At 36.7% G+C, this 24,474-nt stretch overlaps 1 protein-coding gene across 1 annotated transcript in view; it reads left to right on the forward strand.

Moving 5' to 3' along the window:
- The first annotated feature begins 3,980 nt into the window (after positions 1-3,980).
- Positions 3,981-24,474, forward strand: part of LOC142354479 (creatine transporter-like) — a 30,174-nt gene continuing 9,680 nt past the window's right edge. Inside the window, exons 1-2 of the mRNA XM_075406787.1 lie at positions 3,981-4,245; positions 5,022-5,575. The gene's annotated coding sequence lies outside the window, so the exon portion shown is untranslated. The remainder of the gene's footprint in view (positions 4,246-5,021; positions 5,576-24,474) is intronic.

Consider the following 24,474-nt stretch of genomic DNA (forward strand, 5'->3'; position numbering starts at 1 on the left):
ACAAACCAGTTGGGTCAGATTTGGTTTTTTATCACAATGTTTTCCGAAGCCGGCTTCATTTATTGTAATTGAGCAGAACTGACCCTTTTTAGCCAAGAATGCAGTAGATGAAGCACTGCAAACTCCCTGGTCGTCACATCGGGAAAAAAATCACCAAAAGGCTTCGTTTACAATTTGTGGCTTCAGATTTCAACGCGCACTCCCATTGATCTGGGGCTGCGCACTGCATGGTGTAATAAGTGCTGCAAAAACATGGAGGATCGAACAAAAGTGCATTTTTTGAATTTCAGAATTGCATTCATAGACGTTTTTTCTTCGCTAAACTGAAAACTTTTTGATTAAAGATTATTTAAAAAAATTAACTTAAGGCAAGGTTTTCTCAGAAGGTAGATTTTTTCATTCTCTAATTTTAGTTTTTCGTCAGGTGCGATTCCATCCGACATTGAAATACTAGCGATCCTTGCTACTTCGTATCGACCTTGAAGGCACAACAAATTTGCTCTTTTTTACCAATTCTCCATTTTTGCTTCCTCGTTGTCATCTGGTTTGCTTCTGCAAACCACCAAACTTCCCAATGTTCCAACGTTATAGACGTTTGAATAACCTTTGATCTAGGTTACTTTTATGTTTTTTGTGGGTTCGTATTGTCGTATTGATTTTGAAGGCGCAAAAAAATTGCTAATTTTTTAAATCCAATTCTTCCTTTTTACTGTCTTGTTGTCCTCTTGTTTAGTTCTACAGATAACCAGACTCCCCAAAATTCCACCGCTGCAGACGATGGAACAAATTTTGTTCTAAGTTACGTTTATGTTTTTGCTCCAGTGATTGCTGAATCTAAAATTTATTTCAATATCATAAAACAGTTTTTCTAGATCAAGTGCTCATCTGAGCTCTAAATTTAATCGTTTACATTATCTCTGAGCAATTGGGACCATCTGTATTGGAGCTTTACAGGGAACAAGGCAAAGCGGCAATATTTTCTTTCGTTCAATATTTTCCATAGTTTGGTCAATGAGCTCCCATCCCCAATACAAAAGGTCTTCCTCTCTTCACATGGACCACTGAAAATTCTCTGTGCAAAGATATAACTATGAGTTCGTCAAATCTGGCCGGACTTTTATTAGAAAAAGTTTTTTCAGCGTTTTAGGAAAAGCTTGGACTGGGAATCCGCCCATAATGACTTCAAATTTTTCCAATACCCTTGTTCCAAGCCCCTCGCCAGTGTAATGCATTCTCATCTTTTGTGTTATACTTTTCAAGCACGTGCAATTCTCAAAGTTTGTTTGCTGCGTCAGGGAGAAATGATATTGTACTTCTGGTTTTGTGATAATGATCATTGAATGCTCATAATGCTCAGATTCGGTGCTCGGATGTTTGTGTTAAACCCATATGAGCATCATCAAGAGGCTGAACAAAAGTATCGTGCGCACTGTTTTTGAGACAAGAACAATCGATTTCATTTACCTTTAGATTTCACGTCTTGTTATCTGTCTGCTGACTATTAGGATTAGACTCATACCCCTGCTGAAAGCATAGAGCAAACATACGGGCAGGTTACTGGAAACCACCAGCAGTCTTAGACAAAACTAGTGAAAAACAACAAAACGAAAATTAGAATGAAAATCAGGGGAGGGCTTTATTGGGAAGAATTCAAAAGTTTTCAGCAGAAGTGCTGAATAATTTCGTATGAAGCATTGTTTACAAAATTGACCATTGAGAGCTTCGACTTCATTTTTCCCGTTTTCGTTCAGTTGTTGTTGTTGTTGTTGTTGTTGTTATTGTGGATTTGGGACTTCCATCGTAGGTTCCATAGAACCAGTCGTCAAGTTTTAAAATATTGTGCACTTTTTACCACAGAGATGGCAAACAAAGAACAGTTACCACGTGCCGATTTTTTTTCAGAAAAATTTTTGTGGACGAAAAGCCTCGTTATCGCTATTATTCTATTTTTCAGTCGGGCTTTGTTCTCAATTTCATCGTATTTGTCCATTCTATTCATAAGTCGACAACTTTTGATGACAACCTCTCCTCCGCTTGACAGCTCTTTCTTGAAACTCTCAAGCTGTTTCAGCTCAATTCTTGATACTTTTTTGCAAACGAAACCAAACAACATTAATGGAAGGATCAGAGATTTGTAGAGTCCAAGTTTGATCCGCGCTTGTACGCCCATTGCAACAATCCTGCAAAGTCAACAGAGCACTTTTTTCGCTTTCATCAAGCGTTCTTCGTTGTGCGCCTTCCAAGTAAGTTTACTCGAAACATGCATTTCTAGTTCAAAAATTGGAAATTCATTATTTTGAGGGATTTATCTTTTCCCCTGAATGTAATCTCCGTGCATTTATCATGGCAAGATCCTTTTTATTCATTTCCACTAATTTTTGGATTGCTTTCGGGTCTTTTGTACATCCGATGTTTTTTTTCCAATTGCTCATATTTTTAGATAATGAGAACAAAGCAATGGATCTGAGAAAATCAGAGCTTCCGGCAGGTCTCAATAAAGATGCAGTAGAAGGCGGGCTCAATAAAAATCCTTGAGGTACACCACTTGACACTGTTAGTGTTCATTATCTAGTGTTGTCGACGCATACAAATTGTTTCCATCCCTTTAGGTAGTTCAATAGGATCTCCAATAAAGACCCTCTTACTCCTACGTCTACAACTTTTTTAAGAGCTCGTAGTGAAGTACTTTGTCAAATGCCTGCAAGAAATCTGTGTAGAACGCCACAATCTCAGAGTCGGGAGTTTCTTCAAGGGCCTCATGTATCTTTTTCAAGAAGGATAGCACATTGGTTGTGACATAGCCATTTCTTCCGAGTTATGTCCATGTAAATTTGCAAAATACGTGCAATTACGTGAATAATTTAATTTTCGACGTACCGTCTCATGAGTTTACTGTTTTTTTATTTCATCGACTGTCCTGTTGATACCGTCTTTGCTCAGTGATTCGTTACTATAAAGACCGTGTGAGAGAATTTGTTGAGTTGAGTTCTTGCATAGTTTCAACTCCCTTAATGAGCACCTGTAGAAAGATGTTTCGGTAAGTATGGCAGTTGTAACTCTTAGTTATGCCGTTTTTCAGAAGCCGTGAATTAAAAAGGATTAAAAATATCCTTCATACCTCTCGTACTAAATGCGCGTTTTTGATCTTTCAATTGTTGTGGTTTTTCACCCCTGCGTTATCTCAGTGGGCGTTAAGACTCTGAAAATTGAAACCACTTTTCTTTCAAATTTAAAAATAGACTAAGTAATTGAATTCTGGGCGTTAGCCTTCGATTGATTACTTATATTTGCTCTCAAAATGAGCTCAAAGAGATAAATTTTAACGCACACAAGAAGCCGGTCTTGTGCATATGCCCTGTTTCCCCATAATTCTTCGCTATTTGGGGGGGGGGGGGGGGGGGGGGGGGAAGGGGATGATGAAAAACCGGGCTCCAAATCAATGCAAGCAGGGGTGAGGTTAAATTCTAACGCAGCCTGGGGGTACGGATATAATTTGATTTTAGGGGCCTGACTGGAATTTTTAAATCCTTCCTATAGCTTTGCCGGATTTGATGGCAGTACATGTGGGTGTGGTGGAAATTTTCCAGGAAAATTGGGGAGCGTTATTTCGGTGCAGAAGTAGCATTTTGTTTCTTCCATGGGATGGGTATGCCTCGGTGAATATTTGGTGACCAATGCACGTAAAATTTACCAGACACGAGTATAATTTTATCACGGAGAAACGAAGTGTTTTACCAAATAAGGAAGGCACGTTATGGTTGCGCTGTCTTTTAGTCTGCATAACTCAGCGTGTATTTTGCCTGATATTAATTTTACTAAACAGTTACACAGCGCTGCGCGAGCTAAACGTGAGGCAGTTCAACTGGTGAAATGAGAATAATGTATGTATATATGCATAACAGCATTTCCTACTGAAGTTATCCCCAAAAATTACATGCATTTACTGCAGAGAGCGAAAGTGTATACCGCTGTAAGAGAATAGAGATATAAGCACACATTGCTTAGTCGCATTTTCCATTTTATCCCGCTTGCGTTCAACTGCTTACTCGTATGTTAAATACATTTTTTTGTTCTAGCGGTTTTTAGCTACAGCAATCTCTATTCTTGCATAATTACGTACACGCGGTTATATAAAATTGAAGAAAAACCTGCCGTACACATTATTTGCCTGTGACGCTTCTTGTTGAGATTAACTCTAGAGAAATCCCTTGAAAATAATCAGCCCGCCACGGATCAGACCCCAAAGTCATTTATTTTCCTGGGCTTTTCCCTGCTCGCGATCTGCGCATCCACATACAAATAGTCACACACGTATAACCCTCCTCAGACCAAAGCCCTAGTTAGTAGTAGACTACTATTCCTGCTGCTTAGACTTATATCTATTTGTCAGACTTAGTGTTGCATCAAGTTGATATAGAGTTACGTAACACTTGAGCATTTGCACGCATGGAAATTTCCTGTCTTTTCATATAAGTATAATTTTATTCACATCGTTTTCAGCCTCTCTCCATCTTTCTCTGCAAATGGATTGCCAAAATTGGCAGGCTATCTTCCAACATTGTTGAATACCGGCTGAAATATTTTATTTTTCTGGCTTCACGTGTTTAAAACAGGCTGAAATCTTACATTGTTTCATCTTTCTTAAAACATAACGTGTAGCGATGCGTGCAAACGTTTAAGTGTTCATATTGATTCAACATAACAATAGGATATTGAACAACGTATTAAGATAGCGAAGTGAGATTAACACATTTGTTCACGCCTCGATTAATTTCACACTTTTTGAGCAATTGTGGCAAAACGTGTTCAAAAAGCTCAGTTGTCAAAAGAGCACGCAACGTTTTTTTTTGACAAACAAAATCATCTTTTCGAAGTCTTCAAACTTGTCATTTGAATACAAAGATTGTCATTTTCTTTGTTATGCAACACTGGGTCAAAAACATTTAATGGTCGCACATTTACTGGTCAAACAATTGTGTAAACTGTAAAACGCGGGGAAAACTCCATTTTGTTTTGTATAGAAACTGAATTACACACAAGGTTCATTCACATAACACTTACTCTTGGAATTGAGTAAACAAACTTCCGTTATAGGTTTCGTTTGACTCATTCGTTCATTTTACCATTTACCGAATTCGTCAGTTCAACTTTAGGTAAAGTTACTTACTGGGAACAGATATACAGTCAAGGTAGAGCAGAGTTACGGGTTATTGTGCGCTCCATTTCAAGACGGGGCGCGCGAGCAAGGCTGACACGGTTACTAAATTTGGTTCTACTGTTTGGTAAATTTCCATTACAAAATCAATTCTGGGCAGTTGTATAACTTGATCTGGAACAAATCTTGACTGCCAAAATTGGAGTAAGTTTTATTAGACTCAACTTGTCCTTGGGCAAAGGTAACAGATTCGAAAACCCTTTTGCCTTCTAAGACCGGTAATTTTACACTTTGAAAGCTTTCCTTGTTCAATTGACTCGCAAATATCAGCTTCCAGCTTTACCATAGTAGCTTTTTGGTAGTTGTTTATCTCGCAACGCTTACCCTACTATTTACCTTTTGGCTCGTCAACCACCTCGGGTAAATATTTAGTTCTTGTTCAAAGAAGTAATTACGCTGCTCGTGTGTTTTTGGTGCCTCCGACGATTTTTAATTTCACCAGCCATGCTGGAATGACGCATATTTCTAGTGGTTAAATTCTAAGTCCAATTGCACCTACATCCACCCACCCCACCAGCACCACCCAGTTATATATAGCTCAAATTTTAACCCCTCCCCTCCAACCACACAGCCATAAAAATGAATTTGTTAAAATTAAGCTATAATCGCGGAAATGAACAAAAAGGAACCGCAACAAAAGCAATTAGTGAGGAAACCATAATCTATAAGACTTAGCCTCGAAATGTATGTACATATTTGCTTCTATTTCCTCCTCCGATTGTATAATATATCGGCAAACCTCAGTTATGGATTGAAATTCATGTGCCTATACTGTAGAATCTTGGCACAATGACATTGTACACAGTTCACTCACAATGAAGTGACTTAATGGGTGGGAGGGGCAGACAGAGTCACTATTGAATTAGGAATAGGAATATTAGGTCATATTGCACATGTTGGAATCTGTGGTGTTACCAGTTGCATTCCCCGTCAGTGCATTTGCAAATGAAGCTACAATTTAGCAACGCAGATTTGCAAAATGTAATATCCACTAAGTGTAAATGTGTTGTCCATATGGCGTCCTTTCCGAACCTGAAAGAGTATTGCTTATTATAACCTTTTTCTAAGATGGCTATGTTTTTAAGTTTTAGTACTTCGAATTTTTTACTTATTTAGTAAGTCATTGTTGAGGATTTGTAAGCTGGTTCTCGCTTTTTCAAATAAACTTTACCGCTTTACCCATACAAGCCCTTACAACCAAGTTGAGATTTTCAGAGTTGTCCAGGCTTAAATTTGATGAATTTTTACCGTTAGTACGGAAAAACAATGCTGATACCATTTCGCCAGCATTTATTTGTTTTGATGTCTCATTATTTAGTCTCATTAATCAATTATCTGTATATCTATGTAAAGAGTTTTAGTGAAATAAGTCATCGTTCTTAGTTAATACCTAAGGGCTCTTGTGTCTGTATTTTCCTTATCAAAAATGTCAGTGAAATTTTGATCTTTGCCAGCTTTTTAACCTTATTTCTGTCACTTTGTAGCTAGCTCTCAGCAATGACAGGACCCATTTTTAATAAAGGGAAAAGTACGAGTTTCATTAAAAAAATTATTTTAATGTTTGCCTTTGTTTGCTGTTCCTTCTCGGTCTCTTGTCACCTTATTACATAAACGACAGGTCCTGTTGCAGCTGTAAGAGGCTTAGTTGAAAAGATGTAACATTTCCTCTGATTAGCTTCCGTTTTTAATGGCTTCGACACTTCGCAATTATTAAATTTCCCAATTTTGCCAGAAATTGGTTTTCTTTTCATATTCGTATTCGTATTCTGAATTTCGTATTCGTATTCTGAATTATGGCAGGTTTCAATGGCCTCCCATGGAATTGTTCGTGAAATTTTTTTACTCTTGCAGTTGACAGTTGATGGTTTTAATGACTTTGGATTTGTTTGTTTTCAAAAAATTCGGGTAATTTTGAACTTTTTACTTTGTCAACCTTTTACTTGGTCTCATTCATAACAGGTCCCATCCACTTTCTAGAGAGGTAATGAATAACCTAAAGGTATGCGTTTCAACCTATGCTTTTATGACCACGCATCGCCTCCACTTAGAAACTGGTCCAGCTGATGTTAAAATAATGCGCAAATGGAGATACATTTTCCATTAATTGCTCATGCTTATAATGTCTTCAAACTTGTTGTTCATGAGTTTTTTTCCGATTTTTTTTGTGTTGCCTGTTACCTTTTGCAAAAAAGAAAGAAAAAACTAGATACAAAAACTACAAATTATTGTGACTGATTAAAAACACTTGAATGGGTTTCCAAAAATAAAAACCACCAGCCCGAGCGGCGAGCAACGAAAATTAAGCTGCTGGCCTTTCCAGCGGTATGTCGTCATGATTCCTTTTAGTTGACAATTTCTTTGTTGCTCCTATGATAGCATTTGGGGCAGTTGTGCACTAATCAATAGCCCTTTCAAATTTTCATGGAGATTTTCAAATTTCAATTGAGAATTCAATTACTCAAGAGTTCAATTACTATTAAATCTTGGAATATTCTCTGTAGTTAAAGGCCTAACATGTGTTTCTGAGAAGAAGCAATAAGGTTTTTATCAATTTCTGAGATTTTATTTATTGGAAAAATTCATACTGAATAATAAATTTAAAATTTCGCCAGCATTTATTTGTTTTGATGTCTCATTATTTAGTCTCATTAATCAATTATCTGTATATCTATGTAAAGAGTTTTAGTGAAATAAGTCATCGTTCTTAGTTAATACCTAAGGGCTCTTGTGTCTGTATTTTCCTTATCAAAAATGTCAGTGAAATTTTGATCTTTGCCAGCTTTTTAACCTTATTTCTGTCACTTTGTAGCTAGCTCTCAGCAATGACAGGACCCATTTTTAATAAAGGGAAAAGTACGAGTTTCATTAAAAAAATTATTTTAATGTTTGCCTTTGTTTGCTGTTCCTTCTCGGTCTCTTGTCACCTTATTACATAAACGACAGGTCCTGTTGCAGCTGTAAGAGGCTTAGTTGAAAAGATGTAACATTTCCTCTGATTAGCTTCCGTTTTTAATGGCTTCGACACTTCGCAATTATTAAATTTCCCAATTTTGCCAGAAATTGGTTTTCTTTTCATATTCGTATTCGTATTCTGAATTTCGTATTCGTATTCTGAATTATGGCAGGTCTCAATGGCCTCCCATGGAATTGTTCGTGAAATTTTTTTACTCTTGCAGTTGACAGTTGATGGTTTTAATGACTTTGGATTTGTTTGTTTTCAAAAAATTCGGGTAATTTTGAACTTTTTACTTTGTCAACCTTTTACTTGGTCTCATTCATAACAGGTCCCATCCACTTTCTAGAGAGGTAATGAATAACCTAAAGGTATGCGTTTCAACCTATGCTTTTATGACCACGCATCGCCTCCACTTAGAAACTGGTCCAGCTGATGTTAAAATAATGCGCAAATGGAGATACATTTTCCATTAATTGCTCATGCTTATAATGTCTTCAAACTTGTTGTTCATGAGTTTTTTTCCGATTTTTTTTGTGTTGCCTGTTACCTTTTGCAAAAAAGAAAGAAAAAACTAGATACAAAAACTACAAATTATTGTGACTGATTAAAAACACTTGAATGGGTTTCCAAAAATAAAAACCACCAGCCCGAGCGGCGAGCAACGAAAATTAAGCTGCTGGCCTTTCCAGCGGTATGTCGTCATGATTCCTTTTAGTTGACAATTTCTTTGTTGCTCCTATGATAGCATTTGGGGCAGTTGTGCACTAATCAATAGCCCTTTCAAATTTTCATGGAGATTTTCAAATTTCAATTGAGAATTCAATTACTCAAGAGTTCAATTACTATTAAATCTTGGAATATTCTCTGTAGTTAAAGGCCTAACATGTGTTTCTGAGAAGAAGCAATAAGGTTTTTATCAATTTCTGAGATTTTATTTATTGGAAAAATTCATACTGAATAATAAATTTAAAATTTAATGCAAGAATTATCCCATGCTACAAACGGTTACATGACAATTTTCCCAATACCATTATACCCAATGCCAAAATACCCAATGCCATTATACCCAGTTCACATTGATATTTTCGTTCCATAATCCGAGTACTAATTAGCAGAAAATAGCTCTTACACGTATGATTTAACGCGTGGATAATTTAATCCCATGTTCGGTTGTGATAGTTTTATATCAAGTCCCACGGGCCGCTGAGGCATGGCCATGGCCCGCGAGGCATGGCCATGGCCCGCGAGGCATGGCCAGATGCGGTAAAAATTATAATCTAGCATTAGGCTATGTCCAATTTAGGCTAATTGAACACTTAACAGTACAGTGTTTTAAATTTCTCAACCAATCACATTCGTTGAAAATTCTACATTTTGGTACGTCTATTTGTTAAGACGTCACCAGCCTCCTTATGTAAATAATATAATATAAGTTGAAAGGCGACGCAAACAATGACACTGGTTATTATGCGTATGATCATAATGATCCTACATACACAGTTAGCATACTTCAGAAACATACAAATTTAGTGCATCGCTTGTAACCTAAAAATGGGAGGTCAGCTCAAAGAATTTATCTTTTTTCAAGTAGAACAAAAAAAAACAGTTGTGACATCTTTACAAAAAATGTTCTCGAAAGTATTCTAGAAAAAGATTTGTAATATACAAATCAACACTGAAAAATATCGGGATGCATTTTTAAGCTATTTTTTTTTCGTTCATAAAAACGATTGTTTGCGCATCAAGTTTGTTTTATCTCCGATAATAATCTTAAAAAGCAAAAACGTGGTAACTTAAACCATGGTTTAGTTGCTCTCGAAGGAACTTTGAAGCTGTTATTGTGATTGTGTATGTCTTCGCTCTGCAAAGTTCTTATTTGTCTGCTTTCGTTTTGCAATAATAAAATATTTTGCCCGCTTGAGTTATTTGACTTTTTTGACAAAAGAAACGATGGAGTTGTTGTAGCTATAAAGTTGAGATCAGCCGTGGTATTTTAGTCAAACATGGATGAGTTGGGTTGGACAATCATGCGCGAATGCACTCACATTACGAGCTTCCTTATATAAAGAAAATAATATAAGTTGACGTCAATAAGAGGTCATGCAAAAAACGACGCTGGTTTTTATGCGTTTGAACATAAGGATCCTGTTTAAACAATTATCATACTTCTCAAACATGCAATATTAATGCATCGCTTAGAACCTAAAAATTGAAGTTCAACTCAAAGGAGTTGTTTGTTTTTGAAGTAGAACAAAAAAATATTTGTAACATCTTTTTACAAAAAAATGTCCTCGAAAAGTATCATAGAAAAAGATTTGTAAAATTACAATGACACTCAAAAATTTTGCCATGCAATTTGTAAAGTTTTTTTTGCCTTTATTAAAAACAATCGTTTGTGCCTCAAGTTTTTGTTTTTTCTATATTTATCTTTTTAAAAAGCAAATAAATCTTGCTCGAACGCGGAAATTTGAAACATGGTTTAATTGCTCTGAGGAAATTTGAAGGAATTATTGTGATTGTGTATGTCTTCTTTCTGCAAAGTTTTTATTTGTCTGCTTTTGTTCTATTATAATACAAGAAGGCTCGATAATGTGCGATCGCACTAAACATTTCGACCCCGCTCATCCACATTTTTGGCATAATTGTCTACCAAATGAGGAACAGATAGAAAACTCCAAAAATTTTGGTGTATGAATGTGCAGATAGCCTCCAAAGCAAATAACTCAGTGGAGTGAAAAATGATGCATTAGACTAATGAGATATGCTAATATTAAGAAAGCGAGTCAAGAGAAAAATCAAACAACAACAAGAAACATTAATGACATCAAAAAATTTAAGTACGTTTTAAAAAACAAAACTTAATAAGAAAGTCAAAATAGCGTCAGATTAAACTGAAACTAAACAAAATAACTTGTAATTCACCAGAAAAGATATGGGACCAATCCCTGATAAGGCTTGGTTACAATTAGACAATAAAGAACAAAAACGTTAAATTTGAAAATATATGTAAAGTAATGAAAACCATTTGAAATCAACTAAAATGTCCCATAGGTTTACTATTACTAGTGTTTGCAAGGATGGGAAATAATAACGGTCGGTATTCAATTGTTATGCGGTTACAAAAAGAACAACAAATAGACAACAAACAAAAAATCAATTAATTTTTGCCAGAAAAAGCTTCCGAAGCCGTATAGCCATACTTTGGCCCTCAAAATATTTTTGATTGCACCTTCTTTGAACATAATAATGTCTTATGTGACCTCTTTTTGAAGAAACCAGGCAACAAGTAGACAAAAAGAAAAAAAGCAAAATTAAGTAATACTTGTTGTTATTTCAAAGAAAATTTTTTCCAAAGATATGAAAGCCATTAATTACAAAATGATTTAATTTAATAGGTTCGTTTCTTCTTCCAATGGAAACCCCTAAGACCTGTATTTATCCAGAATATGTCTTACATCTACAAAAAGAACGTAAATATGACAAAAAATTAAAAATTAATTTACTTTTTTTTGATAAAATTCCGTGTCGAATCCAGTAAATTCATAACGAATTCTTTAAAAACGTTAGATTTTGTGACACCAATCTCTTTGACACCTTCTTTTGACAACAATATTTTCATATTTGGCCTGTAATTAAAGAGAATAGTTAACAAACAGACTAACGGGAGCAAAACTGCGAAGTTAAAAAGTGATTTTTTGGAATACAATTGTTTTCAAAGTCATGAAATCCATCAGCTATCTACTTATATCAGAATATCAGCAAATCTGTTCTTCCATAAAAAGCCAATGAAACTGGGACATTGTACAGGAAATTTCATACGACTAAAAAGACAAAGTAAAAACGACAGTTGAAGACAAAATTAAAAACCTCAATCAAATTCTTCGAGAAACATTGTCGAAGCAATTACAACCAGAGCATATATCCTTATGGATTTTAACATATTCGATTGCGCTTATTTTGATCGCGACGAATGTTATATATGAACTGTCATTAGCGTTATAATGTGACAAAACTAGAAAACGTGAGAAATGGGCAAATACCTGAGAATAAAAATGTGAAATCTAGTAGTATCAAAGCCAGAAAACCATAAGTTAAGTTGTAAAACCGCAATAATGATTGAATTTGAATTCAGTCGAAAGAAGAAGCATTCTTTCTTTGCTGACATATAGCTACAAGTTGACCGAATTAAGAGAAAAATTGAGGCAAAATTCAATAGGCCATTATTTAAAAATCAAATATTTTTAAAACTCAAAACGAGCATAAGCTTTCAACTAATAAACTAGATACAATAATTTGGAGCTTATTAAGAAGCAAATTGGACTTATCACTAGTGAGCTTTGTTTTGAAATGTTTTGTTTTTTAATTATTATATAAAAAACATCGATTTTATAAAAAAGACCAACTGATTACAATCCGAATTATTTTTGGATTGTAACAGTCCAAGATTGGTCCAAAACTAGCTCTGCTAAAGCTGATTGTCCACTTAGAACACTTAAATTTTCGAATGTTATAGATATAGATACTTTGTCAGTTTAAAAATCAAAAATAAATGCTACCAAAAGTGTTTTTGGTAATCAACGAGTAAAGTTAGCAGAAAACGGCAAAATTTTAATTACGGAGCACTCGCAACGGAAGCTGGAGTAGAAATAGCCGCTTTTAGAGTCTATAAAGTTTGTCTTAGTGGTGTTTGGGTGTGTACTTCCTGCAAATTCAATCAAAGAGGACTAAAGAAATTTTTTTCGTGCTGTTTTTGATGAAAAAGTCGAATTTTGAAATATTTAGCCAGAATTGTTGACAAAAAAATTTAAAAAAGTTTTTTGTCTGAAAAAAAAAAATCAACAACACTTTCTTTATAAAAAATTAACAAATTTTTGCAAAATTAGCAAAATTTTAGTCAAAATTTCCGGAAAATATGAATAAAATCAACGGAATTCACTCTGTTTTCTCAAAAGTTTAAAGCTCGATAACTCCCTGTAAAAAATGAAAATAAAAAAATCTTTTTAATTCCATGTGCTACGCTGGACACGCTTTCTAATGATACTGGTCTCAACTCTCTACGATGAATATATCGATCGGCCAAAATTGTCTGAACAAAAAAACGCATTTGAGTATATACTTCCTCCCCCCTCAAGAGGGGTCGGGATGTTTTTTTTCGCTTGAGTTATTTGACTCTGCCAAAAGAAACGATAGAGTTGTAATGCTCGAGAGCGTTTTGTCCCTGCTTAATGGTTTTGATCCTTTGTCGGCTCAATCGTATGGTATTGTATGATTATAGGCGGGACGAGGCGCTTAGTGCCCAGATACGAGGGCGCTTTTGACCGAACGCTTGGTACAAGTCCACAGTGTGAGAGTTGAAAATTTTTGTACCCCTTTAAGTGGTCTTCGCTTGTTATACAAGTGGAGTCGGTTTAAATAACACTGGAGTCATTATCTACGTACTAACGTATTTATGATCTGTATCACATTTTAAGAGCTGATCTGCTTATTTCTTCCAATTTTGGATTGACGAGACACCAAAAAATCGAGTTTGTAGGGTGCAAAGTTGGGGCCAAAAACTTAGCAGTTTGTGTTCAATACATCTTGCCCCGCACTTTGACGCACCCAGCCCCCCCCCCCCCCCCACCCAGCAGCTAGCTACTGAGGAAGCCAAGCGCAGTCGTTTGAGAGCACTTGGCCCAAAGTTAGCTGGTTGTGTTTTCTTATTGTTTGTCAATTTAATAAATTAAAACTTCATTGATAGATTAATTATTTAGAAACTGTCAATAATAGATTGTTTAGCTAACTCATTGATAGAGTTATCGAGTCTATCAGATCAGGCACTAGGTTTTTCAGCCACAAGTACGGGAGGGCCTTATTTTAAAAAGCTGATTGAATTATTCGCAAATTTCTTTGAGCAGAGCCCAAAGAAGTTCAATCGGAGATAAATCTGAGGAGCTGGGTGGGTTACCTTGCAAATTCGAAGAATATCGCATTAGTTTGCGGAATATCACTTTCCGGCTCAAATTTCCAGATATGAAAGTAATGCATTAAAAGCTTTAATTAAGGTTTTGTTTTTGCGACAACGAGATTTGTCTGAAATTTTCAAATAAATTCAGTTCAAACCATCACTCCAGTTGCCTTCGAATTAAATCGCATTTTTTGGCGGGTTCGAAGCATTTACTTGACTGCCAATGAGTTCTCAACCTGTGTGAGTGGTGAGCACAATACCGCCTCCCTCCCAAACCTTTAACTTTTTTCTATTCGTTGATTCAGACGCTTCGTATGCAAAAGCTTTCTTGGCTTCGTTGTAACAAAAATGACCGGCCTACGACATTGCGCATAGCAGAGTTTTTTTAAATGAAAAGTATTGCTATGAGTCATAGACGTAAGGTTCCAGTAACTGCACGTTTCAGTAGCTGTCAGTTTTTTTTGCGCCCATACTCCTGGGCTTTTGGGCTTTTTATCCGCTCTTTTATCTTAGTTGATCTCCTAGATCTTTGACCTCGGAAAAAAGCCGTGGGTGTGTTTCCCAAACATTTTTTTTATCGAAGCAGGAGTTCTCTGACAGTCCAATTGTTAAAGCTAACCGCGCTGATCGCTTTTTGTTGAGTCTGCGACAGAATTTTTGCTGTCGAATTGATCATCTCAGCCAAATTAAATCTCCAAATTTTTAGGCCACAAAATAAAAAAATTTTTAGCTTTTATTAATGGAATTGCGAATTTATAACCGCCGATCAATTTAAAGAACGTCATTGTTTTTTCCACTTTCCACTTTTAAAAATGGGCGAATCTCATTCGGATCAGGTTTCAAATTTATGCCAGAATTCGAATACCTGATTGTGCGGGTGCAATTGAACTAAAGGTGATAAGTTTAGTGTAAATAGGTTTGGACCCAAGTTAGGTTTTAGTTTCCCAAGCTACATGCAAATAATTTGAGATTGTGAAAAATAATTGACGAAAGACTTGCGCGTCCTAAGTAAATAAACTTCTTCGAAGAACTTTTGAATGAACTTAAATGATTCGAACTTTTTAGACGATTTTTAAATAGTCTAACCTTTTGAAGTAAACAAGAACGAAATGCCGATAAACAAAACTCTAACACAAAACGAGTTATACGTGATATATTTTTTGTCATTATTCAACCACATAAAGCTTGATCTATCAACTTAGTTTAACCGAGATGCTATTTAATAATGAAAGTTATGAAACACTTATAAGCTCTTTAAAAATACCTTCTTGAAAGTATCATTCGGGATTTGTAACTTCTTTTGATCAGTTGTTGTTGAGAACTCGCCTGCGCATCCTGAAACACCTCAAGTATCGAAAGTACTCTTATTAGATGGTGACAGCGAAGGAAATAGTCGTTGAAACAACTTTGAATAATCTTGAATAATCTTTAAAAAATTTGCAAATTTTCGAATGAATTCCCGAATACCAACAAAATATTGAACGGACCTCATCAAATTTTAACGGCCAACATTGGATCGACATCTGAGCAGCCATTTGCACTAGTGGACCAGTGAGACGTCTGACTGAAAAATTTTGGGCGGCAGACAAAGAGTTTTGGCAATAGTGCTCTTGGTGGTTTCAAGTGACCAATTTCAAGTGCAATCAGTTCTATATGCTTTCAATTTGATACCATGCAGAAAAGGTAAAATTAAATTGAAGCTAAACGCAACTCTGGCGAGTTTAAAATCGGCGTAAAAACTAAATTAAATTTAAGTAAAGCAGCATAAGTGAAGTGACCAGAATAACTTGTAACAATTAAGTTTCTTTTTGTCACATAAATACAATTGAGTCTAGTCTGCTGACAATTTAGAATACTTAAGTAAAGAATTAAGTTTTATTGCATTAGAATCCATAGATGCACAGAGTCAAATAAAATCAGCACATTAGAAACTGCGCTGGTACCAGCACTTCATTTTCAATTTAAGAAAACACTTAAAAACGGCAAATCCATATTCAAACGTCTGTCTAACTAAGCTTAATGGTGTTGAGTGAATTTGAGTCTCAGCTTAGGACACTTGTAGATGTAGCAAATACAGTGAATGCAGAGAGAAGCGGCTATATGCAGTTACACCTAGCTGGTGAAGCATTGAAGTATTTTTTAACACTTGAGCAAGTGGTTAGAGATAAATTTGAACAGAGTTTAACTTCATTATGGACACACTTGAACAACCCAAAAATCACAGTATTACGTTTAAGTAAGTTAGATACAATGAAATACGATCAGAAGACAATGACGTCTGATAATTTCCTGGTAAAGCTACAGTCGCTAGCTTTACCTGATCCCGTTCTTCGGCCTGTTCCGGCACTTAATCAAGATAATGACCAAGATCGATTTGATCGAGAAAATCGAAAAAATCAGATCAGGCAGCAGTTTGCGTTTCAGGAACAAGATAGGCTAGTCTTTAGACTGTTTAAGCGTGCGATACCCAACTGGATTAGAATAAAACTATAAGAACAACCAGCAGACGCACCGATTCGTGATCTGTGATATAGGAAGCCAATTAATGGTTTTTAACACAATGTGCCCCTCGGATGACAAAACGCGAGAACAAAGTTAGCCCCTACATAACCAATAACATAGTTAGCGCCCTGAGTAAGCTCTCTGAGCCATAGGAGCAGTTGAGAACGCAACTTTGCAATAACAAGGGAGCTTAATGATCAAAAGTCACAACGTGAAGCCCAAAACTTAGGATGCCAAGCTAAATACGGTCAGAATCCTTACTACCGGGGTCCACCTGACAATCAGAAACAGAATCAACGAAATAGCAATTTTTCTGGTAATTGGAACCAAGACAACAGTTCCTGTAGTAATATTTGTAGAAATAGAAGCAATGGTCCCAACCGGAACAACTGCGCGAATATCGGTGGCTTACCTCAGCCACAAGCAGGAGCTTCATACAATGCAAGCTTAGATCTCTCCAGAGGATTTGATGCTTACGGAAACAGAATTTACTACCGTAGCAAAATGCCGGGAGAAATTGCACGAATGTTTGAGCGAACAAACACAGCAAAGCAGAAATTCAGACCAGCCAGGTTCTATCATAAATAACGACTCATCCTTTGATGTAATCTTTCCAAAGCGCTATATACCCTCAAAAAATAGTCTCTCTGAACAATAGGAGCCGACTGAACTGAAATTAACGCAGCTATTTTATTGGACGGTGATGTTCTCCACTATGCGCCACTTAAGTTTTCAAATTCAGTAAAACAAAAAACCTTAGTTGACACAAGTGCTTGCGCAGTTGCAATGCCTCAAGTGATTGATGAAGAACTGAAAAACAATAACTTGATAATCCAATTAATGAAAAGTCCGTATACAACTGTAAAAACAGCTTCTGGCAAACCCGTTAATATTCAGTATCAAGCTTAAGTTGTGTTTTATTGGAAACACTGAATTAGAGGAGAATTTTTTTATCCTACCAAAAATGAACCATGCGTTATAAGGAAATTCGTTTTTCAAGCATTACAAAATTGACATATCTCCAGAATGTGCATGGTTAAATCTTCCTGATTTTTCAGTTGAATGAGTTAAATCCTAACTTGCCTTCTGAAAATGCTAGTAGAGAATATCCTTTGTTGGCTTCAAAGAGTTGTTCAACCGTTTCAACAGGACATAATCGACTGTCTCGTCCAAAATCAGAGCACTGAAATAGCAGATGTTACCAGTATTGTCACGCCTAACAAAATTTTTTTTACAAAAAGACAACACGATCACCTTGCGATGTCGTCCATGAATCCATTAGACCAAACCTTTATAGTTAAGGCTAGCGTTTTTAACTAACGATCGAATTGTAACGATTTGTAAAGATACTGAGATAGATAAATTCAAGCTTATCACACAAGCACAGTTTCTCCAACCGATGATCTTAGACTAATTTTGATAGCAAAAACGAGAAATGTTAGAAGGTTGAGAGAGAGAGCAACCTAATGTAAATTGCGCAAAAGATAAGCTTGACAAGAAGCTCTACTTGTTCAATGTATACTTGGCTAGAGAAATGAAGCCTTGAGGAACAAGAAAGAACGTGAGAATGGGTTATAAGAGACGCCCAAGTTGGAGAGCTTAAGACCAGTTGGTGTGATTGGGTAGCACACTAGGCTTGCAAGTAAGAGATGCTGGATCGAATCCAGTACTGGTCCATTTTCAGTAGTTGCACCTGAATAGACCCCCTAACAAGAAACAGTGAAACTTGAACAGGAGCTAAATCAACTTCTGCAAGTTAGTACGGTTAACAGTGAATCGCAACCAGGAAGACCGCCTTCAGAGTATAACAAGTTGTGGTTCCCAACACCGGAAAGTTGCGATCCGTCTGAACAATTAACACCTGTTGAGCGAAAAATATTACCGGCTCCAAGAGTTTCATGGAGCCGAGCAGCATGAGGCGTTGGAAAATGGAAATGAAAAAAATCTGGCTTTTAAAGCAATTTTAATGGGAAGTTTCAGTACTCAACGAGGAGCAACGCCAAGAAGTTACTCTTAGAAGTCACTCTTAAAAATTACTCTCAGAGTTCAATTAAAGTTTTGCACGACATTGTTTTGACGTATCTATAACGCTGAATATAAAGTTAAATTGAATCCAGACAAAAATAGACGAGTTTACACTCAGTCACCCAACCGCAAGTCGTCTAAGGGACGAATTCCTAACTGAACTAGCATTAATGCAGTAATATAACGTCATAACAACGCTTTGTAACTCACATTATTGCAGCCCTATTTTTGCCCAGAGAAAACCAAACGGTCGCCTCCGTCTGTTAATTGACTTCCCTGGAGTGAATAATCTTTTACGACATGACTACCGTAATTTCAATTTTCGATTTTCTAATATGTCGGACACTATAAATCAATTTGCCCGGAAATCATTCTTGAATAAATTCGACTGCTCCCAAGCATACCTTTTCGTCCAAATGGCCGACGATAAGTCAATCCAATTTCTATTATTTAACTATTTATCTCAAACACACGCTTTTAAGTGCTTAGCACAAGGACTTGCGAAATCCGTTACAGGTTTTAGTGTCTTCGTCCGTAACTATCTTTATCCTTGCTTAGCGGCAGGAACTTGTACACAGTTTATGGATGACACAGGTGTTGAAAAATTTGTGGAGCTAGTATCTAAATTAAGAAAAATCTTTAATTGCATAAGAAAATCTGGCCTCAAATTTGCACCTCCAAATTTGGCCTCAAAATGTCATATAGGCACTGAAAAAAAAATCAAAATTTTGGAGAAGTGTGATGACTACAGAAGGCATCCACCCAAGGTCTGCAAAAATTCGGAAGTTTTTGAAAACCATAAAAATGCCAAGAACTTTAAAGCAAGATAAGCGTTTGATTGGATTTTATCAATTTTTTTGGGAACTTTTTGACCGATCTTAACGAAATGTTACTGCCATTTTACAAACTTTTGGAGTTTATCGGAGTTTTTGTTCATAAATTACGAACACGTCAAAAGTTTAGAAAAATTGCGAAAAAAGCTACTTACTGCTGTAAAAATCACGCTTCTGTTAGCAAAACCTAACTAGCAATATGTAGTTTTGACAGATGCAAGCTACTATCAAGCTGGTTTTGCTCTTATGATCGAAGACTACGTAAAAATTGAAAACACAGGCACAGAGACTAAAATATACGCACTGGTCAGCTTTGGATCTAAACTAATCAAGGCTGCACAATTGAAAGATTCTATAATTTGTAAATAGTTTCTAGCAAAATACTTTGCACAGTATATTTGGGTTTGGAAAACTGGGTTTAGTATTGACAGACGACAAAAGCTTCAAAAAAAATTTTTTCAATCAAAATGGGTACCACCTGCTTTTTGGAATTTCATTGAGCGTGTTTTGTCATTCAATATATTAGTAAGACATATCCCTGGAGCTGCTAACGCGGCAGCCGATTTTGGACAATATTACGGCACGGGACAATAATCCTTATAAAACTGTTACGTTAAAATGACATCGCATCCCAGTTAAGTAAGTTGAGGTTTCTATGACAGGAAAAACGCCTGATCTTTTTATTACTAAGCTAGAACATAGCCCAACAACTGAGCTGTCAGATGTTATTGAAAACGTTATAAAAACTCTTCAGGCAGTAAATGAGCAGAGTTAGTCTTGTAACTTCTACATTTTCACAAAAAACCGCATGTGATTCAGGAGGTAGTGCGATATAAAATTAAAATTGGCAAATCCCTGAATGCCTTATAAATGCGTAGTCCTTTTGATGACTTTCTAAGCAAGAATGAGCACGAGCAGTTAGAGCTGAAACATGAGCAAAACAGAGATTCAACAATTCAGAAAATAGTTGATTGGGTTAGAGGTAGGCCAATAGGGAATTTGAGTTACAGCAGTTTTGAGCTTCGTAAATATGCGAAGAACCTTCCACACTTAGTCTTGAAATTTCGTTAAGACTGTTTTACTCAAACACAGTGCAAGTGCGATACAAACAAATTTGCTTCCCTAAACACTTGCAAAAAGAAAGTTTCGCGAGTTCACAACTCAACTACGGCTGGTCATATTGGCGCAACGCGTACAGTTGCAGAATTTCGACAAAGTTTTCACGGTTTTAGCGAAATCCTTTTGCAAACTATTAGAAATTGTCGTACATGCATTCACACGAAACGAGTTTTACAATCAAAATTAACGCCGCCTCAAACAAAATCTTTCTACAAACATAGTTACAATCCGGAGGCAATTTTTTCAGATCTAGGAAGTGATACATGAGCTAGCTTTGTTATTAGAAGTCAAACTAAATCACAACATGCTAAAGCTTGCACAGTCTTTAGGAGTAGTAGAGCAACTACACGGAGCCCTCAAGCGTATCTTTAAGCTAAACTCATCGGGTCAATGGAGCGATTGCTATCGTTACGTAGATCTCGCGTGTTTCGTACACAGTACTTCATACTATTCCACTATAGATTGCACACCGTCTTGTTTATTTCACGGCAAAGAGCCAGTTAAATCTCTAGATTTGAGATTCAAAAATAAGCAATTAAGCAGAATTGAACCCAACTTTGACTGTGTTAAAAACCAAGAAGACGCTTTAACTGAAAAATATGTTGAACAAAGAAAACTTGTTTAGCAAATATCACGAGTACAGAAATTACTTTGAACCAAAAGCAAAAGTTTCACCACTGACAAGACTTTCCCATTGTCTCTTGCGTAATCCAAAAGTGACGTTTAAAAACACTTTTGCAGCAATTTTTTGCGAACTTAGCGTTGTATAGAGTAGATGAAGTCAAACTATTTGATTTGCAAAACAGGTTCCAATTGTACGCAAGTAGTTCATAGAATGAGGTTTAGAGTAGAGAAAGTCTACACAACGTCAAACTATTTGATTTGTAAAGCAGGTACCCATTATACAGAAGTAGTTAATGGAATGAGATTAAGACCTTACAAACCACAAGAAATCGTTTGAGATATCTCGCCAATAGACGAAAGGCAATTCATTACTGACCCGTTGTTAAGAAAACACAGGTGAGCGAGAATTTTTCGATTCAGCTGCAATATGTAGACGACTTACAAGTAACACTGGTACCAAACGCAAATACCAATGAAGAAACGACAGCACCGGATATAGAGGTAACGTGGATGTTTCCGGGCAACCCGGCTGCGCCTGCCCATTATGTGCATGGTGCTCCCGCGCTTCCAGCAGTAGAAGCTGCGGTACCAGAACTAACTGTAGAGTCTCTTGACGAAGAGAATGACGACCCAGGACCATTACACTTTCCGGAACCCCAACCAATACAGATGATGCTTCTAGACGAACAGATTGAAGCTCCAGAGTGGACTTGACCCGACTTAGTAGATGAGATATGTTTGAAAATGAGAATCACGGATATGTTGCCCCGGAGCCTCAAAAAAACTCCCTATGTAATTGAAGTGCTCGCTGAAATACAGGCACATATAGAGGCAGACAGAGACCCACAGAATCCCTCAACTTCGCCGAAGCAAGGGCCATCAACAGAGGGAATCAAGGTCGTTTAATAAAAAAAGTGAGTCGCCACGCCTAAAACATGTTCATCTTAAGATAGGTCATGAGGAAACATTATGTACAGAGCTTTAGGCCGCCGATGCCGATACCCATTTGAAGGACTTAAGGCGCTTCCTTTCACTGTTTTTCTCGAGAGCAAACAAAGCAACACCATGAGATGCAAATCCATATAGTTGATTGCTGTACATTTTCGATTTCCCCAACAAGTTCGAAAGTTTGCCTTTTAAAAGACAAGATTGGGTATAGTGTTTACATAATCACCACAATAATCTAATAATCTATTGCTATGGGCTCACGTGTCGGAACATTTGTAGTCCGAGAATTAAGCGCAAGTGTTTCCTCGGGAATTTTGTTACCGACATTGTAAAGTTTAGCCTCCACAGAGAGTTTCATAAATATGACTGTACCGATCTAAAAGCGCACAACCCACTGACTCCAACTTTTCCAACACGTAGAAGGTTCAAATCATTGATGCAATTGAATGCGTTTACTTGATTCATGATTTAACTCCTAAAATGATAAAACTTACACTTAAAAGCTGCGCACTGAAAAAGAGTTTTAGAAGCTTTCTAACCTTATGTTAATTTACCTGTAGTTTACAGTAAAAGGAGAACAAATATGTCAAGAAACCAAAAATTTTTTTAGTTTAAAGTCGAGCTTCAAATCTTACTACATTCCTCTTCTAAGAAGAAACACTAAGACCACAAAAAGTGGCAGTACCACAAGTGGTGCTAACCACGAGTGGTCCCTCTGCTCGCCTACAGGATAAGAGACCACAAGTGGACTCAACTCAGCGTGCAAAAGAAAGTGTCATTGGCACAACACAGAAGACGAAAGTCTCCAAGAGACACGTTGAAACAAATTTCAACAGTTCAAAACCAAAAAACTCGTTCAAACCTTATTACCTAAAACTAAACATAGAACAGGCGACACAGCAAAGAACGCAGCGAAACATGAGATTCAAAATGGGAAGTTTTGAAACTCTGAAAGTCTGAAACACAAATGCATAGTTTGATTTTTAGAGCATACACACACACGCAAACAGAAAAACACACACAGACAGACACTGAAAAAAAGATAAAACAACAAAATAGGAAAAACTGGCATAAAGTTCCTGCATTAATGTCCTTGTCTTAGTCCTAACATAGCCTATTCCTAAATCTTGGCCCAAAACTTAAATTCTTAACCTATTCGCAAATGCTGACGTAAAACAAACTTTCAGTCTACACAATTGAAGTTGACAACGCTGATAGTGCTCATCAGTGTTGCATCAAGTCAATTGATTTCGGATTTGAACACAATAAACAATGACGATGAAATAATGACAAGCGGTGTCTTGTTCAATAAAGAATCAAAACTCCTTCTCACGGGAAAAATTCGTTAACATGGAATTTTTGGTCCGTTTCCAAGTTTTGATTTGAACATGACAAAAGAAATTGACAATTACTTGAAAAAACTGGACGATCTATGGATGCGTCCAAGTGTTTTCTGCAACTTGAACTTCCCAGCGACTTTCAACTCAAATGATTCTACTTTGTGGCTGATGACTGAACTACACAACGAAATTGATCTTGCGCACCACGATGAAGACAAACTGCGAGAGGAGACAAAGGAGTTCTTAAATCCGATAACATTCAGCAATGCACCACGACGAACAAAACGAGCGGCACCACTTAACACTTGCAGCTTTAGCTGTTGCATCAATCGGACTGCTCTGTGGAGGCATTTCAGTTGCCAATCAAGGATACAGACTGAAAGGAATATTCGGATCTTGTAAAGAAAAGACGAAAGAAACGCCGAAAACATAGGAAAAATGGCGGACTTCATCGGCGAAGTTACAATAGACGTTCACCGGCTGAGAGCATAAACAAATGAAAAATTCTTCTTGATGTCAAAAGAACTTTCGGCAACACCTCAAGCTCATGATGAGTTCGTTAAAGTGCAGAATGAAAACTGGAAAATAGTTGAGGAGCAGTTCGACGTTTCTCTAGAAGTATACATTTGCTACGAGACTGCACCAAACTTTTTTCGAGACAACAGTTAAATTTTAAGTATGACTTAATAGCGTTACTACTGTACCTTGCATACACAAACCTAAGATATAGATCAGCGCGGTATGCTTTCAAAGAAACTCATGACTGCTATGCCAACTCTTCTAAGGAACCAATTGACAATGTCTCTACCGCCAAAAGATTCATTGTTCCGAGTGTTAGAAGTAGTGGCAAAGGAGCAAGCAATGGCAGGATATCAACTATCGCTTGCCATACCGCTGAATGAAATTTTATCTTACTACGCGGCCCAACTTGTGACAGACACTTTAACAATTGACGAAGATGTGTT

This window comes from Convolutriloba macropyga, chromosome 15 (genome assembly GCF_964194025.1).
Source record: "Convolutriloba macropyga chromosome 15, txConMacr16.3, whole genome shotgun sequence".
Taxonomy (NCBI): Eukaryota; Metazoa; Xenacoelomorpha; order Acoela; family Convolutidae; genus Convolutriloba; species Convolutriloba macropyga.